Consider the following 9,689-nt stretch of genomic DNA (forward strand, 5'->3'; position numbering starts at 1 on the left):
CTCAGGTGACCACGATGCCATATATCCTTTATAAACAATACTGGACTGATTCAGACATTACCCGCCGTCCAGATGAACATATTAACATCTATGCCAGCAATGGTCAGCTCTTGCCTCAGGTGGGGTATAAAGAGGTGACCATAAAGGTTGGCCGAGTAGAATTGCCATCACAAGGGTTGATTATTGTAGATATTGATCGCCGAGAAAGTCATCCTATGATAACTATAGGCACCAATGTGATAGAGAATTGTCTTGGAGAAATTATTCTTTTGTTGCAACAGGTCGCAGAGACCGCCAGTACCAGTCAGCAGCGAGTTCTGCAGAAGGAGATCAGAGCCCTGATGAAAAGACAACAGGTAGAGCTGTCTGGAGGAGAAGTCGGCAGTATCAGAGTGAGTGATCCATTATTCCCCATTGCAATACCCCCTAGGAGTGAAATGTTAATATGGTGTCGGGCAGCAATAGGGCTCAAGGGTCAAGATTATCAGGCCCTGGTAGAACCCGTGTACTCTGATAGTAGGCCCACCATCTTGACAGCCAGGGTGGTGGTCGATGTCCGCAAGGGGAGAGTACCGATACGCATCCTGAATTGTGGGGAGAAAGAGGTCCATTTACCCCGGTATGCCACCCTTGCTAAGCTGTTCACTGTCAGTAGCAACGCAATAAAGGCAGTGGAACCCTTGCATCCGTCCGAACAGGTGGAGGACAATGGCTCCAAGGGGCAGATGGAGGATTGGTGTCAGACGCTACAAGTAGGCACTGACTCCACCCCGTTGCACCAAAAGCATCGGGTGTACCGGGTGGTCCAAGAAAATGAGTGAGTCTTTAGTAAACACCCACTAGACTTTGGGCAGGTAAAGGGGGTCCAACATCATATCCCCACGGGAGATCATCCGCCCATTAAAGAGAGGTACCGGCCTGTAACCCCAGCTCACTATCAAATGTGCCAAGGGAATGTTATGGGAGATGAAGGAGGCTGGGGTGATCAGAGATAGTTGTAGCCCCTGGGCAGCTCCATTAGTTCTCGTTAGAGAGAAAGATGGTACAATCAGGATGTGTGTTGATTACAGGCAGATTAACTGCATTAAACATAAGGATGCCTACCCATTACCCAGAATTGAGGAATCATTAGCTGCATTGAGATCCCCTAACTATTTCTCCACTTTAGATCTCACCAGTGGGTATTGGCAGGTTCCCGTGGCAGAGGCGGACAGAGAGAAGACCACGTTTATGACACCAATGGTCCTTTGCAAGTTCAACTGCATGCCATTCCGGCTCTGCAATGCCCCGGGAACATTCCAGCGGTAAATGGCATGTTGCCTAGGACACAAAAACTTCGAAACGGTTCTGCTGTACCTGGACGATGTAATCGTCTACTCAAAGAAATACGAAGACCACCTGGAGCACCTGGCCGAGGTGTTCGAGGCATTATCCAGTTTTGGCCTGAAAGTAAAGCCGTCCAATTGCCACCTGTTGAAGCCCAAGGTGCAGTACCTAGGCCATGTGGTAAGCGCCGAAGGTGTAGCACCAGACCCTGAAAAAGTCACAGTGATCAAGGCCTGGCCAAGACCCTCCACTATCAAGGAAGTGCGGCAGTTTCTCGGGCTGGTAGGCTACTACAGGAGATTCATCAAGGGTTTCACCAAGATAGCGGCACCCATGCAGGACCTCTTAGTGGGCCAGTCCAAAAAGGCCAAAAAACCAAATCCTCCATTCAAGTGGGGTAAAAAAGAAGGTCCTTCACTCGACTGAAGGTGGCTCTTACGGGAGACAAAGTCCTAGCCTGCCCCGAATATGGCCAACTCTTTATACTCTATACGGATGCCAGCAACGTGTGATTGGGAGCGGTGCTGTCCCAGGTACAGCATGGCAGAGAGAGTGATTGCCTACGCCAACAGGAAGCTCTGTCCCACGTAAAGGAACCCCGACAACTATAGTTCCTTTAAGTTTGAGTTTCTAGCCATAGTCTGGGCTGTAATGGAAAGCTTCAAACACTACCTGGCTTCAGTGAAGTTTACCATTTTCACAGACAATAATCCGCTGACCCACCTTCAAACAGTGAAGCTAGGTGCGCTGGAGCAGCGATGGATGGCCCGGCTGTCCAACTACAAGTTTACCATCAAGTATCGGGCGGGGCATAAAAATGCTAATGCTGATGCGCTGTCCAGGATGCCCAACTTGCCAGATGGGGGAGAAGACCCGGAAGAGCTGGAGGAGATAGAGCTACCGTCTTTCCATAGTCACGGGGTGACCCAGTGCTCCCACTGTTTAAGGGACAGTATCAGGTAGTAATAAACCTGTTGAAGATACTGCCTCTTGTAGAGCGTAGCCTGTGGCCAGAGAAGTTATCGGATATGGTAGACCTATATAACCACATCCCGGTGAACTCCACCAACTGTACACCCGCCTACCTGATGAGGGCAAGACCTGGCAAGTTACCCATTGACTTAGACATGGGAGTTTTAACACCTTAGAGGACATCACCAGATGCAGACTGGGATACGGAGCGGCAGCAACAATACCGTAAGGTGCCAGAATGTGTAGAGAGAAGTTTGTCCCATGCGAGACAGAGGCAGGAGAGAACTTATAATGAACATGCACCTGCAGTTCCCTTATCACCTGGAGAACAGGTACTCAAAAGGAAGAGACGAGTTCACAAATTAGACAATCAGTGGGAGTTTGAGCCATACACCGTCTTACCTTCAAATTTTGACAACACCAAGGTATGCCTCATCAGTAAAGATGGAGGAGAGACTTCGGCGGCAGTCTCAAGAGACCACCTGAAGATATGCCCTGATCAATTGAGACTGCAAGAGGAAGACCAAAACAGCCCCCAGCACACAGAAAAGGTGGAAGAGACGGTCCAAACCATCCTTGGAGAATTTCCCCGGTCTTGGACACAGGTGAACCAAGCAATCGTGGTACCTGTTCTGACTAGTGTTGAGCCACCCCCGTAGTGTTCGAGTTCGGTTCGGTTCGTCGAACACCCGTGTGTTCGCCGAACTGTTCGTCGAACTGTTCGTCGAACACCTTCGAACACCGTTAAAACCAATGGCAGGCAAACAAAAACACATAGAAACACATAGAAAACACCTTCAAAGGTGTCCAAAAGCTGACAAACTGCTCAGAAGACACAACTAACACATGGAAAAGTGACAAGTACATATAGTCATGCGAAAAGAAAAGAGGTGGAGGAGTAAAAGGAGGGGGAGACACAGATATAGGCATGTCATGCCCTTCTAAAATCCAAAAAGTGAGAAGCCGAGACGGCCAGTCCGCTCCTGCCCGTGCCACCTCCGTGTCGCCGGGTTTGTGCCAGAGCCGCGGTGAACCCTGACGGCCAGCCCCCCTCTCCCAATACTGGTGCCTGTCCGCTGGTGGGTCGAGAGAGCCCCCCTGTGGTGGAGGCAGCTCTAAGCTTTTTAATTTAAATTGTCCCTCTAATTTAAATGAATACACTTTAAATCCATTTACAAGGATCTATTGGAGGGCAAGTCTCATGCCAGCAGCCGCGTAATTCCAGCTCCAGTAGCGTCCACTAAAGCTGCTGCAGTTAAAAAGCTTTTATAAGGATCGAGCTCGGCTGTCCACCGCAAGGCATCCTAGTGCCAGTCCCAGCCCCTATGCCTTGGGGTGCCTCCTGATGCTCTTCACTAAGTATCCCGTGGTCCCGAAGCATTTCCTTTGAAAAAATTAAGTGTCCAAACTACAGGTGGTGTAGCTTGCTTAACAGCCGGGATAATCCGCTGACTAGCAGACACTGCTACTAGGCACAAAGTATTTCCTGGGCTAGATGCAGTTAAAAATTTGTAAGTAGATACTCTCGTTGGATGCTGAGAAAGCATTCCATAGAGTCTCCTGGCACGCCATATATGATTCTCTTAAAAAGCTTGGGGTAGGGGTCTAGGGGACCCTTTTATAGCCAAAATCACGGCCCTGTATCACAATACGTCACCTAGGCTGAAGATAAATGGAACTGTAGCACCGAGGGCTCGGTTGCTACAGACGTATTGCACCTCACCCAGAGGTGTGATATCTCACTCTCAGATAAGGATGGAGTGTGGATCAGGACCCGACACCTGCATGCATTACACCACATTGCCGTGGGGCAGGGCGACCAATATGCCCCTGAGATGGGCACGACAGTCCCTGTCCCTGGCTGGAGTGGGGGGAGGGAACACTGAGGAAGGGGAACCCTGCAGTGCAGGAGCAGGGAGGAAGCAGTTCCTGGGTGCATTGAGAAGGGAGTATAAAAGGTGGGCACCATCTTAGTTCAGTGCAGAGAAGTCTGAGCAGAAGTGGCAGGGAGCAGGGGCTCTGCATGAGCTCTGCTCCGGAGGCGGGCCTAGTAACAGAGGCCCAGGCCTGCAAGAGGGAGAAGGAAGGAAGAGGAGCGGAGAAGGCTCCAGGAACGAGGAATGAAGGGATCCCAGGGGTGCGGACGGGCGAGTCGCCACCGCACGCCCGAATCCACCTGCGTGGAGGGGTCAGGCCAAAGGGGGAGACCGGTCCCCGAACTAGTGGAGGCAGGAAACGACCCTCAGCTAGAAACCGGAGGCTCTGACATTTTATGTGGCGCAGCCCCTTGCTCCACCCGCTAGGAAGGCACCACATAGGGTCAGGGAAACTGGCGCCAAGTTTACCAAGAGGAGGCCCGAGGCAGCCGGACAGAAGTGTTGGTAAGAAAGGCCAGACAAAGGACACACAAAGGGGGTCCTGTGAAGCGCTCCAAAGTTATCTGGGAGTTGTCTGAGCCCCTCACCTGGTGAGCACAGTACGACGTGGGCAGCCGTTACCTGCAGACGTGGTCTGGATAATAAGAACTGTGAGTAAAGGCCCTGAACTGCATCACTGACTCCGTGTCGTTACTGCTGCTGCCCTGCACCATCACCCCCATCCTCCGCATACACTGCCCTGAGGCTATACTCCTCCCGTGGGGAGTTATGCTACGCTCTGCTGCACCCACAACACCAGCCTTAGCGGTCTGCCCTGTAGCGGCGGTTCACTCTGACCGCAATCCACGGGTGGCGTAGTCGGACATTTAAACATCAAAACCACATAAATAGTTCCGCCACTGGTTTGACCGCCCTGAGCCACGGAACCGGATCGCCGCCACGAAGACTACAACCACCAGCATCCACCAAAAAGGGTCCGGCTCCGGGTGTCCCAAGGCCCAGGGGGTGCGTCAGAACATTTTCATCACCTTTCACAATCACCAATGGGACAAGGCAGGGATGTCCTCTGTCCCCTCTCTTATACATCCTAGTGACGGAGCACCTGCTCTCATCAATTCGCCATAACCCCAATATTAGGTGGATTGAGGTGGGAGGCACCGAGTACAAGTGCTCTCTATTTGCTGATGATGTCCTAGTATAAATCACTCAATCACATATATCCATCCCTGCTGTTATGGCTGAAATAGATCACTTTGTTACATGGTAAAATTTTAAAATCAATGCAGCGAAGTCTGAGGCCCTCGATGTCTCCCTCCCTAAATCCATATAGGATTCCATCCAGTCCAACTTTCCCTTTGCCTGGCCCTCACAGGGTATCAAATACTTAGGAATTCCTATTCATAGAGACCTCTCCCATCTATGTTATCTTAATTTTGGGCCCTTTATTGAACAATTCCATACAGACCACGGTTGGCAAGTTAGAACTGTAAGATTCACTACGTGAACCACTGGTGTTTTGTGGAAAAGCACATGTACACCGCGTTCCAAATTATTATGCAAAAAGTGTTTAGGAGTGATAAGGGAAGAATTTGTTTGTTTGTAAGTTAAACTCATTTATGGTGATGTGTGTCAGGGCTCTTTATATCACTGTAAGCAATTGCAGACACCTGTGCTAATTAGTTTGGCAGGTGTGTCCAATGAAAGGCAAGACTACTTAAGAAGGCTCTCTCACATTATTAAGCAGCCTACATTTTCTGCCAAAATGGGAAAGAAAAAGGATGTGTCGGCTGCTGAGAAGCAACAAATTGTGGAGTGTTTAGGTCAAGGCATGACTACAATCAACATTGTGCGATGATCAGGATGAAGTGTCTTGGCAATCAAGAAGTATGTATCTGATTCACAGTACACACGTGTGCGTGCTGATAAGGGCAAATTGAGGACTCTTTCCTACAGGCAATTACGTCAGGTTGAAACAGCAGCGGCAAAAAAGCCTTGTCATAGCAGCAGACAAGTTTTTGAAGCTGCTTGTGCCTCCAACGTCCCCCGAACAACAAGATGCAGGGTCCTTCAGAGGTTTGCAGCTGTGCATATGCCATCCTGTCGACCTCCTCTATCCACTTCACACAAGCAGAAACGGCTCCAGTGGGCCAAACATTACATGAAGACTGATTTCAAAACTGTTTTGTTCACGGATGAGTGCCGTGCAGCGCTCGATGGTCCAGATGGATGGAGTGGAGGATGGCTGGTTGATGGACACCCCACGCAAACACGGCTACAGCGCCAACAAGGAGGAGGTGGAGTAATGTTTTGGGCTGGAATCATGGGGAGAGAGATTGTCGGCCCCTTTAGGATCCCTGAAGGCGCTAAAGATGAACTCCATAATGTATGTGGATTTTCTCAAACAGCACTTCCTGCCATGGTTCAAGAAGAAGAACCGTGTATTTCACAGCAAGATCATTTTTCTGCATGATAATGCACCATCTCATGCTGCACATAAAACATCTGCATCTCTGGCTGATATGGGCATAAAAGGGGACAAACTTATGGTGTGACCCCCATGCTCCCCTGACCTCTACCCCATTCAGAACCTTTGGAGCATCATTAAAAGGAGTGTCTATGATGGCGGGAGGCAGTTCACATCTAAGCAACAGCTCTGGGAGGGTATTCTGTCCTCATGCAAAACAATTGAAGCAGAAACCATCCAAAACCTGACAAATTCAATGGACGAGAGAGTTCAGAAGCTCCTTTCGAACAAGGGGTCCTATGTGAAAATGTAACATCACCTAGAATAAAGTTTTGAGTTGAAAACTGTTTGATTTCAGTTTCTAACAACCTGCTAATGCTTGTAATTTCAAAAATGACCATTTTTTTGGTCTTTATTAAAATGAAAAGGTTGATCGAAAAGTTTGGGGGATCTAAGAGTGTGGCAACCCAGTAGTCATGATTACTTCGAATTCTGACAATATGAGGGTCATGCTGCAGGTAGTGCAGCAAGAAGGCACTTATGTGTCTTGCGCATCTCGGAGCCCCAAAATTATTTTCCGGGCTAGATGCAGCTAAAAATTATTTTTAATTTTAAATCTGGTGAAGCTTATTATAGATGGCCTAATAGGATCAGTGCTGCACACTGCTACAAAGCCCAAATTATTTTCCAGTCAAGATACAGATAAACATGATTAGTAATTTTAAATCTGGTGGAGCTTATTATAGATGGCCTAATAGAATCAGTGCTGCACACTGCTACAAAGCCCAAATTATTTTCCAGTCAAGATACAGATAAACATGATTAGTAATTTGAAAGCTTAAAACGGTTGGTAGGGTGATTTTAACCAATCATCAAGCTTTTACTCTCCCCAGGATGACACAGGGGTAGAAAAGTCGTTTCGGATCCATGATTTGTTCATCTTTATGAACGTGAGTCTGTCTACATTATCAGTGGAGAGCCACGTGCGCTTATCTGTCAGCACACCACCAGCAGCGCTGAACACACGTTCAGACAGAACGCTGGCTGCGGGGCATGACAAGATCTCCAAGGCGTAAGTGGCTAGCTCCGGCCATTTATCCAGATTGGAAGCCCAAAAAGAGCAAGGGTCCAGTGACACAGTCGTGGCTTCAATGTTTACTTGGAGATACTCCTGTACCATCGTCTCTAGGCGTTGACTATGTGTCAGACTTCTTGTCTCCTGTGGCCTTGCAAAGGATGGGCTAAAAAAGTGGTGAAATGATTCCGCAAAATTGATGTTACCAGCAGATACTGTGGTTCTGTTACGGTTTGAGTGCTGAACACTTGACGGTCCCACGGTTGGCAAGTTGGAACTGTGAGATTCACTACGTGCACCACTGGTATTTTGTGGAAAAGCACATGTAAGATTCTGCAACAGTCTCTGCTGATACTCCTGCATGCGTGCATCCCTTTCTATGGCAGGAATAATTTCTGCAAATTTACTTTTGTACCGGGGATCTAACAGTGTGGCAACCCAGTAGTCAGGATTATTTCTAATTCTCACAATTCAAGGGTCATGTTGCAGGTAGTGCAGCAAGAAGGCACTCATGTGTGTTGCGCATTCAGGAGCACCAAGTCCCTGTTGTGTTGGTGGCGAGGTAGCAATCATGCTTCCTTCCTCTGTCCTCTCCCCCCAACCTCGCACAACAGAAATGTGATCAAGGTCTCCCTCATCTGATGAGTCTTCCATCAGTTCGTCCTCCACTTCTTCCTGGGCTCCTGCACCTTCCTCACTAGTTTGGCTGCTACCATGCGCCCTGGTAAAATCATCTCCCCCACCCTCACATGCCTGCCGCCTTGGTGCTGCCGACAGTCTGGACCTTGCAGATGTTAGCCCTTCCGCATACAACTCCTCCTCCTCTACTTCCTCCACCTCCTCTTGTGCCACCACCTGACTCCGAATTCTGTTTAACATGTGCTCCAGCATGTAAATCACCGGAATAGTCATGCTGATAATGGCATCGTCAGCACTAAACATCTTCGTCGCCATTTCAAAACTGTGCAGAAGGGTGCATAGGTCCCTGATCTGAGACCACTCCTCCAGCGTGATTTGCCCCACCTCTGAATCTCGTTGGCCCAGGCTATACGTCAGAACGTATTGCACCAGGGCTTGTCGGTGCTGCCACAGTCGCTGCAACATGTGCAGAGTTGAATTCCACCGGGTAGGCACATCGCATTTTAGCCGGTGAAGTGGCAGGCCCAACGACTTCTATAGAGATGTAAGTCGCTGAGCTGCGGGATGCGAACGGCGGAAGTGAGCACACAGCGACCGTGCCCTCTGCAGAAGACCATCTAGTCTGGGATAGTGGGCTAAAAATTGCTGGACAACCAGGTTCAACACGTGAGCCATACAAGGCACGTGTGTGACATTGCCCCGGCGAAGGGCCGCACCCAGGTTTGCAGCATTGTCGCACACGGCCTTCCCTGGTTTCAGGTCCAGTGGAGACAACCATTCATGAAATTGGTTCTCCAGAGCTGACCACAACTCCTCAGCTGTGTGACTCACATTTCCCAGACATTTCAATGTAAAAACCGCCTGATGACGTTGAGCCCTACTGCCAGCATAGTAAGGAGGTGTGCAGGATCCCTTCTGCGCAGTTAGAAAGCTTGTGGCATGACCAGACAGGCTTTGGGTGCAGGTGGAAGACCGAGAGGAGGTTGAGGAGGCAGAAGCAGTGGAGGAAAAATGACATAAAGAGGATTGACGCACAACTCGTGGGGACGGCAAGACTTGGACAGCAGCCCCTTGTCCTGCTGTCACCATAGTTACCCAGTGCCCAGTCAGCGACATGTAACGCCCCTGTCCATGCCTACTCGTCCAAGTGTCTGTGGTGAAATGCACCCTGTCACACACAGAGTTTCTCAAAGAAGCGGTGATGTTGTGTGCGACATGCTGGTGGAGCGCAGGCACACCTTTCTTTGAGAAGTAGTGCCGACTGGGCATCTGGTACTGGGGCACTGCGACGGACATAAGGTCTCGAAAATCCTCTGTGTCCACCAGGCGGAAAGGC

Source organism: Phyllobates terribilis, unplaced genomic scaffold (genome assembly GCF_046119375.1).
Source record: "Phyllobates terribilis strain yellow unplaced genomic scaffold, ASM4611937v1 Scaffold_6__1_contigs__length_29720123, whole genome shotgun sequence".
NCBI classification, from domain to species: domain Eukaryota; kingdom Metazoa; phylum Chordata; class Amphibia; order Anura; family Dendrobatidae; genus Phyllobates; species Phyllobates terribilis.